The sequence below is a fragment of the Diabrotica undecimpunctata genome, chromosome 2, assembly GCF_040954645.1.
Source record: "Diabrotica undecimpunctata isolate CICGRU chromosome 2, icDiaUnde3, whole genome shotgun sequence".
NCBI classification, from domain to species: Eukaryota; Metazoa; Arthropoda; class Insecta; order Coleoptera; family Chrysomelidae; genus Diabrotica; species Diabrotica undecimpunctata.
In genome coordinates, this window is record NC_092804.1 from 8,899,379 (window position 1) to 8,909,679 (window position 10,301).

Here is a 10,301-nt window from a genome sequence, read left to right on the forward strand (position 1 = left end):
TTTTGTCTCGACCCATCCTTCTCAGCACTTCCTCATTGGTGACACTGGCAGTCCATGGAATTCTCAACATTCTCCGGTATATCCAAAGTTCAAAGGCTTCAAGCTTCTTAACTATTTGCGCTTTTAACGTCCATTTATCTACCCCGTACAATAGTTGGGACTAGACGTTACATTCAACAAACCTCAGTCTCAGCGCAGTATTCAGATTTTTGTCACAGAACAACTGCTTGAATTTTAAAAACGCTGCCCCTGCCATTTCTATTCGTACCCTGATCTCTTGGTCTGGATCTAATTCTGTGTTGATGTAAGCTCCCAGATATTTATATTTTGTCACTCTCTTTATTTGCTGTCCACCAAGGGTTAGTTGTTCATTATTTATTGGACTCCTTGATACTATCAAATGCTGTTCTAATATTTAGCAATTTAAAACTGTGTTTTTAAATAGCTGGGTTTGTTTGTTTTGGAATACTGATTGAGATACTATTAGGTAAACCTAAATAATTAAAATTTTTTTGTTATTTTTACGATATATAAAAATGCTTTAATAAATTTTGTATTTATTTATTTCAACTAACTTGAGGGAGGGTATGTACACCTGTCCAAACCCTCCCACACATGTCCAAACGCTCCCTAATTTATAAAATTGTTACAGAAAATATGCGAGAAAGAGCTCAACAGCATGAAGTTATAAAATCAACATTAGCTTTATGTGTAAAGAAAGCTAGAGAAGTAGGAATTGACAATACGACATTCTCCCCACATTTTGTCACATGCCAAGTGTTTTCTAATGAAACGGAAGCCTTCCTTGCACTGTACTTTAAGAGATGTTCTAATATGTACCATGGTTTAACTCCAAAAGCGACTTGCAGATTACTATACGAATTTGCCGAAAAAAACGAAGTCAAATTTCCAGAGCCTTAGAAAGTAAACAAATCAGCTGGAAAGGACTGATTTACAGGATTTTTAAGTCGACAATCTGATCTATCCTTACGAACCCCGGAGAATACAAGCTTGGCGAGAATTACCAGTTTCAATAAATCTACAGTCGGTAAGTTTCAAGGTAAGTTAGAGGAGATTCTAAAAAGACACAGCTTCAGGATCAGACATATTTAATTTGGACGAGATGGGCGTCACCACAGTTCAAAAAACTTAAAAAGTAGTTGGCTACTAGAGGTTAGCATCAAGTTGGTAAAGTAGTGTCGCGTGAGAGAGGAGAATTGCTTACGCAAGTAGTTATTATTGGAGCGAATAGAACAGCACTTCCACCAGTGTAAGTATTCCAAAGAAAAAATTTGACAGAATGCTAAATGGTATTCCAGAAGAGTATGGTGCAACAAGTTTAGTGCATTCATCTGGATGGATGTTCGGTGTTTTAAAGAACGCCAAGTTATTTTATTAATGGATAATCATGAATCCCATTTATCTATTTCTGCTATTGGTTACTGCAACGATAATGGAATTACAATTCTAACTTTTCCCCCCAAACACCTAACAAATTGCAACCATTAGATAGGACTGTTTTTGGACCATTTAAAACGTGTTGCTGTCGAAGAGCAGATTACTGGATGCTCTCTCATCCAGGGAAGGCATTATTAATTTATGACCTTGCATCAATATGTATGAAAGCTTGGGATCAATCTACAACTCCTTTCAACATAAAATCTAGATTTCGTTGCACTAGAATTTGGCCATTGAATAAAAATATTTTTGGTGAAGAAGACTTTCTATGCTTATTTGTAATAGACAGAATGGTTCCTTCAAAATCAAAAGACCACAATGTTTCTTCATCAAGTGAATTTTCAAATCAAAATGTGGAGGTGTCATCGCAATTCAGCCTCTCTGCATTGTCACAGCCCTACACTCTAGTTCAAAGTAAGCAAGAAATATTACTTATCTCCATCCCAAATAAAATCATAAGAAATCCGAAAGCTCCAGAAAGAAAATTACCGAGAAAAGGTCCAGTAAAAAGAACAACCATAATAGGAACCGATACTCCGGAACGCAATGCAATTGCAGAAAAGAAATTGAAATAAGAGACACCACAAATTAATAAAAAAAATGGAGATGGTAAAAAGGAAAGTAATGAGCGAGTCTTCTTCCTATGAGGAAGACGTGATTTACAAAGACTCATCTTCAGATTTCAAAAATAATGAAGATTAGGATAAGGACCTTACTAGACTTCGAATTGATAGTTTCGTGGTTTGTAAGGTGTTTGGAAAAAAATCGGTTCGATATTATGCCGCCAAAATTGAAGAAGTTGTTGTAGATGTCTACAACGTGAAATTTTTGAAAAAGCAAGTTGCTTCCAACCGGTTTATAGTTAGTGAAGAGCCTTTAGCATTTGTAACATACGAAGAAGTGATTGTAGGTTACCAAATTCTTTGATAGATCAAAGTGCCAGACATAAAAACGTGATATATTTTAACATTGATCTTTCCCAGTACAGTTTTTTTAGTAATGAATATTTTGTTTGTTTCATTGATATCTAAAGCTTTTTTGGGCAAATAAAAACCTTAAGTAATATTTTTGTATTTATTCTTTTATTGTCCAGACTCTCCCGGTCAGCAGGGAGGGTTGTGATACATTACCTCAAGTATGTATACGCAAATATTTCATTCACATTGCTATATTTGTACACAAACTTCTTTCTTTGCCCTATCCGTTTCGGACGTTGGCTATTAACAAGGCTATTTTGACTTTGTTTACGGCACCTCTGAACAGTTCGGTCGATGTTAGTCCGAACCATTGTCGCAGGTTATGCATCCATGAGTGTCGTCTTCTTCCCGGTCCCCTCCTACTGTCGATTCTTCCTTGGACTCTTAACTGTAGCAGCCAGTACTTAGTATGCCTCATGACATGTCCGAAGTACTCAAGCTTCCGTTTCTTTACGGTGAAGATTATTTCTTTGCTTTTGCCTATTCTCTGCATTACTTCCACGTTAGTGATGTGGTCTGTCCAGGATATCCGAAGAATACGACGATATATCCACAGCTCAAAGGATTCTAGTTTCTTCAGGGTGGCTTCCGTTGTGGTCCATGCCTCTGCTCCATAGAACAAGACTGGGAAGACATAACACTTGACCAGTCTTAATTTTAGTTCCATTGAGATTTTGCTTGTGAACCACTTTTTCATATTGTTGAACGCGTTTCGCGCTTTTTGAATTCGTGATCTTATTTCTGTTGACTGGTCCCATTTTGTGTTGACTGTGGTTCCAAGGTATGTGTATGTCTCCACTTGTTCTATTTTTCGGTTGTTTAATGTCAATTGCATCGGAGGTTGTTGTGTTCTGCTGATGAGCATGCATTTAGTTTTGGTTGTATTGAGTTCTAAACCATATTCTTGACTTGCTGTGTGTATGCTTTGCATGAGTCTTTGAAGCTCGTTGCAGTCATTTGCGATAATAACTGTGTCGTCAGCATATCTAATATTATTGATTACCTCTCCGTTTACTTTGATACCCTCCGAAACTTCTCCCAGTGCTTCTCTGAAGATTTGTTCAGAGTACATATTGAACAGGAGCGGCGAGTACACAAACTATGCAAATATATAGTAAGGAGACATACATTAATCAGTATGAGTTCAAAATTTTAGATATTTGTTATCCATGTCCACGCCATAATTGTTAATTAAAAAATTGTTCAAACCCTCCCGGCGCTGCCCTACAGTTTAATATGAAGGGAAAGATTTAGGTTAATCGTAACATTTGAAGGAAAAAAAAAGGGGATTTCACTTTTGAATTTTCTCTCATTTCTCCTTATTTTTCTGTTTTTTTAATATCCATGTGAAATACATATCTATATTAATATGAATATAATTATATATTTATATATAAATTATTTTAGGTCATAAATATATTAAATTATTATTTAATTTAAAAACATTACCGCAAAAAGTGCAAAGTTCCTAATGTCGTCAGGGACAGAGCATCATAAGTCGTATCCCCGGGGTGCCATCATCAAGAGATGAATTCCATAAAGCGGATCTTAACAGAGAATGTTTGCAAAGCGAAGTGAAGCATCTAATGCATTTCATAACAGCCCTTATCTGTCATATTTTTATTTTGGTTTTGTCATCTCAACACCGCCATTTTCAATTTTTCACGCTGTAAATCACATACACGTCATACTTTTGTACAGCGAGAGTTTTAAAGGCTTTGCTTTTTATAGGTTTGCTACAGGACCGGCGTCGTAACTAGCGTGTATTCATAATAAAAGAATTTTTTTATTATATATTATATAAGATTAGATGTCATAATGGATGAAGGATTTAACTGGCACATAGGAATTTTTTTTACAAATACCAAATATCTATTATTTACTCACCTTGGCTTGACATTAATGAAATTACCGAATAAATACTAAATATCAAACTAAACATATAGCTTAGAAGTGTAAAATTAGAACTAAAGACATCACAAAAAAATTAGGCTTATAAAACATTTAGCGACAAATTAAAAAAACCAATAATATAATAGCGACATAAAGTAATAAACATTTACGAAAAAATCCAATAGTGCAAACAGTTGGCAAGTCAAAAGAACTCCAAAAACTCAACAAAAATAGGGAAGTAAGACAAAACAGTTTTATGGCATGACCCAAGTTTTTAACATTTAAATTTCAAAAATAATTTAATATGTGTTTTTACTTCTTCTAAAGGTGTCTATCTTCTAGAGATATTGGCGACCACATTGACACAGTAGCTTGAATAAATCTCTTCACGTTAGACCAGTCCATTTTCTAAGATTGGCTAACCAGGATATACGTTTGCGACCAGGGCCTCTCTTGCCTTGAAAAATCAACTGTAGAAGTCGAATTAACTTACATATAATGTGGCCAAAGTAAGCTAATTTTTTACGGTGTTTTTTTGTCTTTTCTTAGTCCCTGGATAATAGATATGTTAGTTGTGAGGTGTATATAAGAGACTCTTGGCATACGTCGGTAGCACCACATTTCAAATGCATCTAATCGTTTTATGGTATCTTCTGTAAAACTCGAGCTTTCCACTGGGTAGAGAAGGATGGTATATACGTAATAGCTGAGAATTCTTATGTGTGTATTAACACTTGCACTATAAGTTGCAGAGAATCTTTCTAAGACCGATTAAAGAGCTTCTGGCTTTTTAAATACGAGTTTTTATTTCGTAGCTATGATTGCAGGTATCCTTAATATTACAATTTTTACAAGCTATGCTTATTATTCAATCGAAAATTTTTACACAACGGTTTTTGAGCCAAACTTTTTTCAGGTTATTGTATGCCATACTGGTGGAACTAGTACCATTGGTGGTATAGTTGCCAACAAATTATGACACAAAACCTTATTTTAAGCGTATAACAAAGTCATTTATATTTAAGTGGTGTCGTTAAATTTCAAGAGGTTTCTAGCATAAACAAATAATCCAGTCACAGATGAACACAATGCTACTGCTGCCTGCTTTTGTTAGTAATCCTATCAAATAGAAACGACTTGATACAGACATGTAGATAATAAATTCTACAATAATTTTATGGTGAGTGTACGCGGAAAGATTTTAGGTTTTACGCTTGATGTGGGCACGTCTCGCCAACCGATCGCCGACTATCTCCACCTCTGCTAAACTTCACGTATTATTCCGGTCCACTAGTCCCACAATCGTCAGTTTGAATCCAGCAGTATAAGTGTTTACATCAACGAGAAATGTTTAATTTCCCTGGCGTTTGTCAAAGGGTCATTTTTTTCCCTGATGTTTTATTAAGGGTTATAGTTAATTGTGTTGTATTTATTGAAAATTATAATTTACGTTGTGTTCCACCCTTTGTGGGTACCACCATTCCATTTGGTAAGGTGTAAGGAGATTGATGTTCCATCTAACTTATCTAGCTACAGGTTGGTAGACTGGGAAAACTACAAACTACAAAAAGAAAAAGATCAATATTGAAAAATACACGATATGCACATAAACCATGAGTCACAAGATATAGAAAACGTAACAAAGAAAATAAAAGTAACAAACCATATACTACGACTTAGAAATAGGAGAAAGATGAAAATAATATCGAATGGATGTTTTATTACCTGGATGAAGCATCGATGAAATGGAGAGACATGACACGGGAAGTAAATAATATTAAAATAGGCTTGAGTGTCTGGAAGATGCTGATTTCCTCAATCTACCTTATCTAGTCGTTTTAACGGAGTTTATTGAACCCAACACTTCTTAGAGTATATAAATATAAATACAAATTAACTCTAAAATGCCAGAACAAATATCGAGAAAAGCAAACAAGATAAAATTAGCTAAATGGATATAACTCTAAAAGGAAGAATAGCATGGCTTTAGCATTCCGTCATAATTAGAACATCTTTAGTAATTATCAATCTCCAAACATTACCTTTTCCTTTTCTCCTATAGATGAATTTATAAGTGCTTGCGTAAACAAATTCCATCAGGCCATTCCTGTCTTTCAGCCCCATTCATCCTTGCCACTTTTCACAGTGTTCTCTGACAAAGCCACATATTTAATTAATAATAGAGAATAACAATAAGGGCTTAGTGTCTCATGACGCCGCGTGTGCCATTAGCTTTTCTATACGTATATAGAGGAAATGTTACTCATTAATAAGGACTTTGTTTGAAATATCGGTAGTGTAAAATTACACTAAAAGTGTATAAATACAGTGAGTCTGCAGCATGTGGTCGGTTATTTAGTACCTCTCGCGAGAATGTAAATTTTAGACATATAATAACAAATTATTACACCTCGGAGACTAGTTAAATGCCTTGTGGTTAAGATGTTTTGGTAACTTTTTAAGTCTGTTTATAATACCAAGTAAATTAACATGTTTTCTTTGCCAATCTTTGATGAATTTTCATACAGTGAGCGTTTATTCTTTTAGACATATTTTGTTTTCTTTTCTTTATATAGTATGGCCTTTGAATTTTGATTATTGTACAAGTATTTAATAGATTTTTTAATTTTATCTTTTTTATGGTTAGCCATTAGCCATGTCAAAAGCCGTCGAGAATTTAAACCACGATTAAAAATTTGTAAAGACGCTAACGGTGAAATTCTACATGATTCAAACTCAGTTCTTAACAGATGACCACAACATTTCAGCGAACATCTAAATATAAACGATATTGAAGGAGATTACAACATAGACAATCAACAAAATCTACACAGTGAAGACCCAACAAGAGAAGTGTCAAATGCCATTCTCAAACTCAAAGACAATGAAGCCCTAGGAATCGATGAAATCTGTTCGTAAATGTATAAAAAAGGTGGTGATCATCTTTCTGCAGCAATTCATAAACTAATAGTACTTATATGGCAGAATGAAATGGTACCAGAAGATTGGCTAAAGGAAATAATATATCCGTTGCATATAAAGGTGATCAACTGGAGTGTAGGAACTATAGAGGCATTACTCTGTTAGCATCTGCGTATAAAATCATCGGCAATGTATTATTTGAAAGACTTAAAACAAAGGATATTGTTGGTCAAATCAATGCGGATTTACTGTTGGAAAGTCAAGTAAATATCAAATTTAAGCACATGGGCAGATTCTAGAAAAGTCACTCGAATATAACATAGATACACACCATCTCTTCGTCAATTTCAAAGCATCCTACCACAGTGTGAAAAGAACTGCATTATATAATGCAAAGATACACTTTGGGATTCCACCTAAGTTAGTTAAGTTGACCTAACTAACAATGCAAAACGTAAGTTTATACGTTAGAATTAAAGGAAAAACTCTACGTTCTTTGACATTAATAATGGTCTAAGACAGATAGACGCGCTGGCGTGTCTCCTCTTTAACATTGCCTTGGAAAAGGCAATCAGACAATTAAATATTAGAATGAATGGAGCTATTTTTAATAGATCGACGAAAATTCTCGCATTCGCTGACGATATAGTTATAGTGGAAAGATGAGAGACATGGTGCAGTGTTTTACAAGGCTTGCGGACGCGGCAAGTGAATTAGGACTTGTGGTAAACAAGAAAAAAACCAAATATATGTTGGTTTCTAAAAACCCCCGAAATATCCAACAGAGAGTTCAAATTAACAACTAACCTTTGAGCAAGTCACATAATTCACATATCTTGGGTCGCTAGTAAACGCAACAAATATGACAAGCGACGAAATAAAAACACGCTTAGCAATAGCAAACAGAACTGTTCACGGTCTCCAGAAACATTTAGAAAATAAAAATAAAAACGTGCAGTAAAGCTCAATATATGTACTACCTTAATAACACCGGTTTTGATATATGGGGCTGAAACTTGGACCTTATCTCAAAATGATGAAAGACTTCTTGGTGACTTGGCACAAGAACAAGAGGACGACCACGAAGGAGATGGATTGATGATGTGGAAGTAGACCTACAGATTCTTAGGGTCAGAAGATGGAGGGAAGTTGCCAGTAATCGACAGGAGTGACGACTTCTTTGTGAGTAGGCCAAGATCCACAACGGATTGTCGAGTAACTTATGATGATGATCTATTCAGTTTATAGTTTTTTATTCTAAGCCAAATCCGAAAAGAATATTATTTATTAGTGCTCTATCGATTGATTCATCGGCTTGTTGGTACTCAAAAAAATTTGCGCTAACATTTTTTTGGTTGACTTTTGATGTTCTAAAGCTGGCTTGGTACTCACTTAGTTATTAATCTCTTTATCAACATCGTAGATAAGATCTTTTAGGTCACTTAAAACAAAGAGTTTCTACGATAATTGTTTAAATCACTTTTGTATCTTTTTTAAGCAGTTCATGAATAAGTGCTCATGTCAAAGGGGAGAGATTTTAATCCATAAATATTAAGAACATTGTTGTGAAAATGCTTTACCGTGTCAAAATAAGTGAATTTCCGTATTTCAGCCAAAATACAATCTTTATCACCAGATTGATTGTTTTTCGTGCTACGTAAGTAAGCGAAATACTATTTGAAAGAGACGCACTAAAATAGACATCTAGTCTTTCATTAGGAATTTCAGCCTTAAGTAGCGATGAAAAATAATCTCCAAAAGCTGCAGCACGGGATTGATTGTAAATATTTAATTTAACATCAAGTCATCTAATATGTCTTTTGAAGTATGGTGTCTTTTGAAATTGAAGGGTACAGGAATAAAAGGGGCTCATCAACATTTTTTGAGTTTTACACCTTATTTTGCTAAGTTGTTTCAAATTTTATGGCGAATCATCCAGTGCTTTTAAAAGTTGATAAACAGGGCCCATTCCGCCTATATTTCATAAAATTATAATCCCGTACAGGAATAAAAGGTGCTGACTGCGATACAAGCTAGTAAATAAGGGGCACAATGCAGGCTAAAAAGCGATAGAAGGGGCTGTTTATGTGTGTTCAGTGAAAGAACGCGCCCATTACCTGACCTTCTGAAAAATTCTTCATACTTTCAGTAACAACTACTGTTCATTGTTGCGTCATACTTTACTTTTACGCGTTCTTTGAAGAGAGATTATACGTTTTTGATGTCTGTCTTGTTTAGCTAAAATAGTGTTCGTAAGAATTAAAATGAGTAATGAAACTAGTACTGATAATATGAAAGTGTGTGTAGAGCCAAAAACTAAGAAAAGAAAGTCACACGGACGGATGGCAGACGTTGTAAAAAAATAAAACTTGCGAGTCATGAACTGGGACTATCATGTGAGTGCACAAGGAAGTGTTTCGAGCAAATATCAGAACAAGCTCGACAAACTATACTGGAAAACTTCAATATTCTTGAATCTCATGATGTACAAAATAGCTATTTGAGTGGTTTGATCTCAGTTTTGCCAGTTCAAAGATCGTCGAAGAATGAAGATGTACGCCATTATGACGCTGTCTACAAGTACAGAAGTTACCGTATTTAAGAAAGCTTTTATGTCGATTCATGGTTTAACTAAGAAGAAAATTGAATATTTAGTCAGTAGTCTAAAGAAAACAGAGATCGCCCCAAGTAATAAAAGAGGAAAACATGGAAACCACCACAGACTTGACGACGAAATTAAAAGTAAAGTAAAGTACGTGGACACATCAACTCATTCAAGGGATGGACCAGCCATTATAGTCGTCAAGACTCAACCAAGCTGTATCTACCAGAAGAATTAAACGTAAAAAAAAATGTACAGGATATTTCTAGAGGACAACAAAGACGTGACAGTATCTTATGAAACATACTGGAGGATATCTGTACAGATTTTAATATAAGTTTTGGTTATCCACGCACAGATACTTGTAGTGTATGTGATCAATATCAAATTAAAGTTAAAGCAATAGACGTTGAAAAAAAGGTACAAATCATCCGAATCGCTCAGCATCC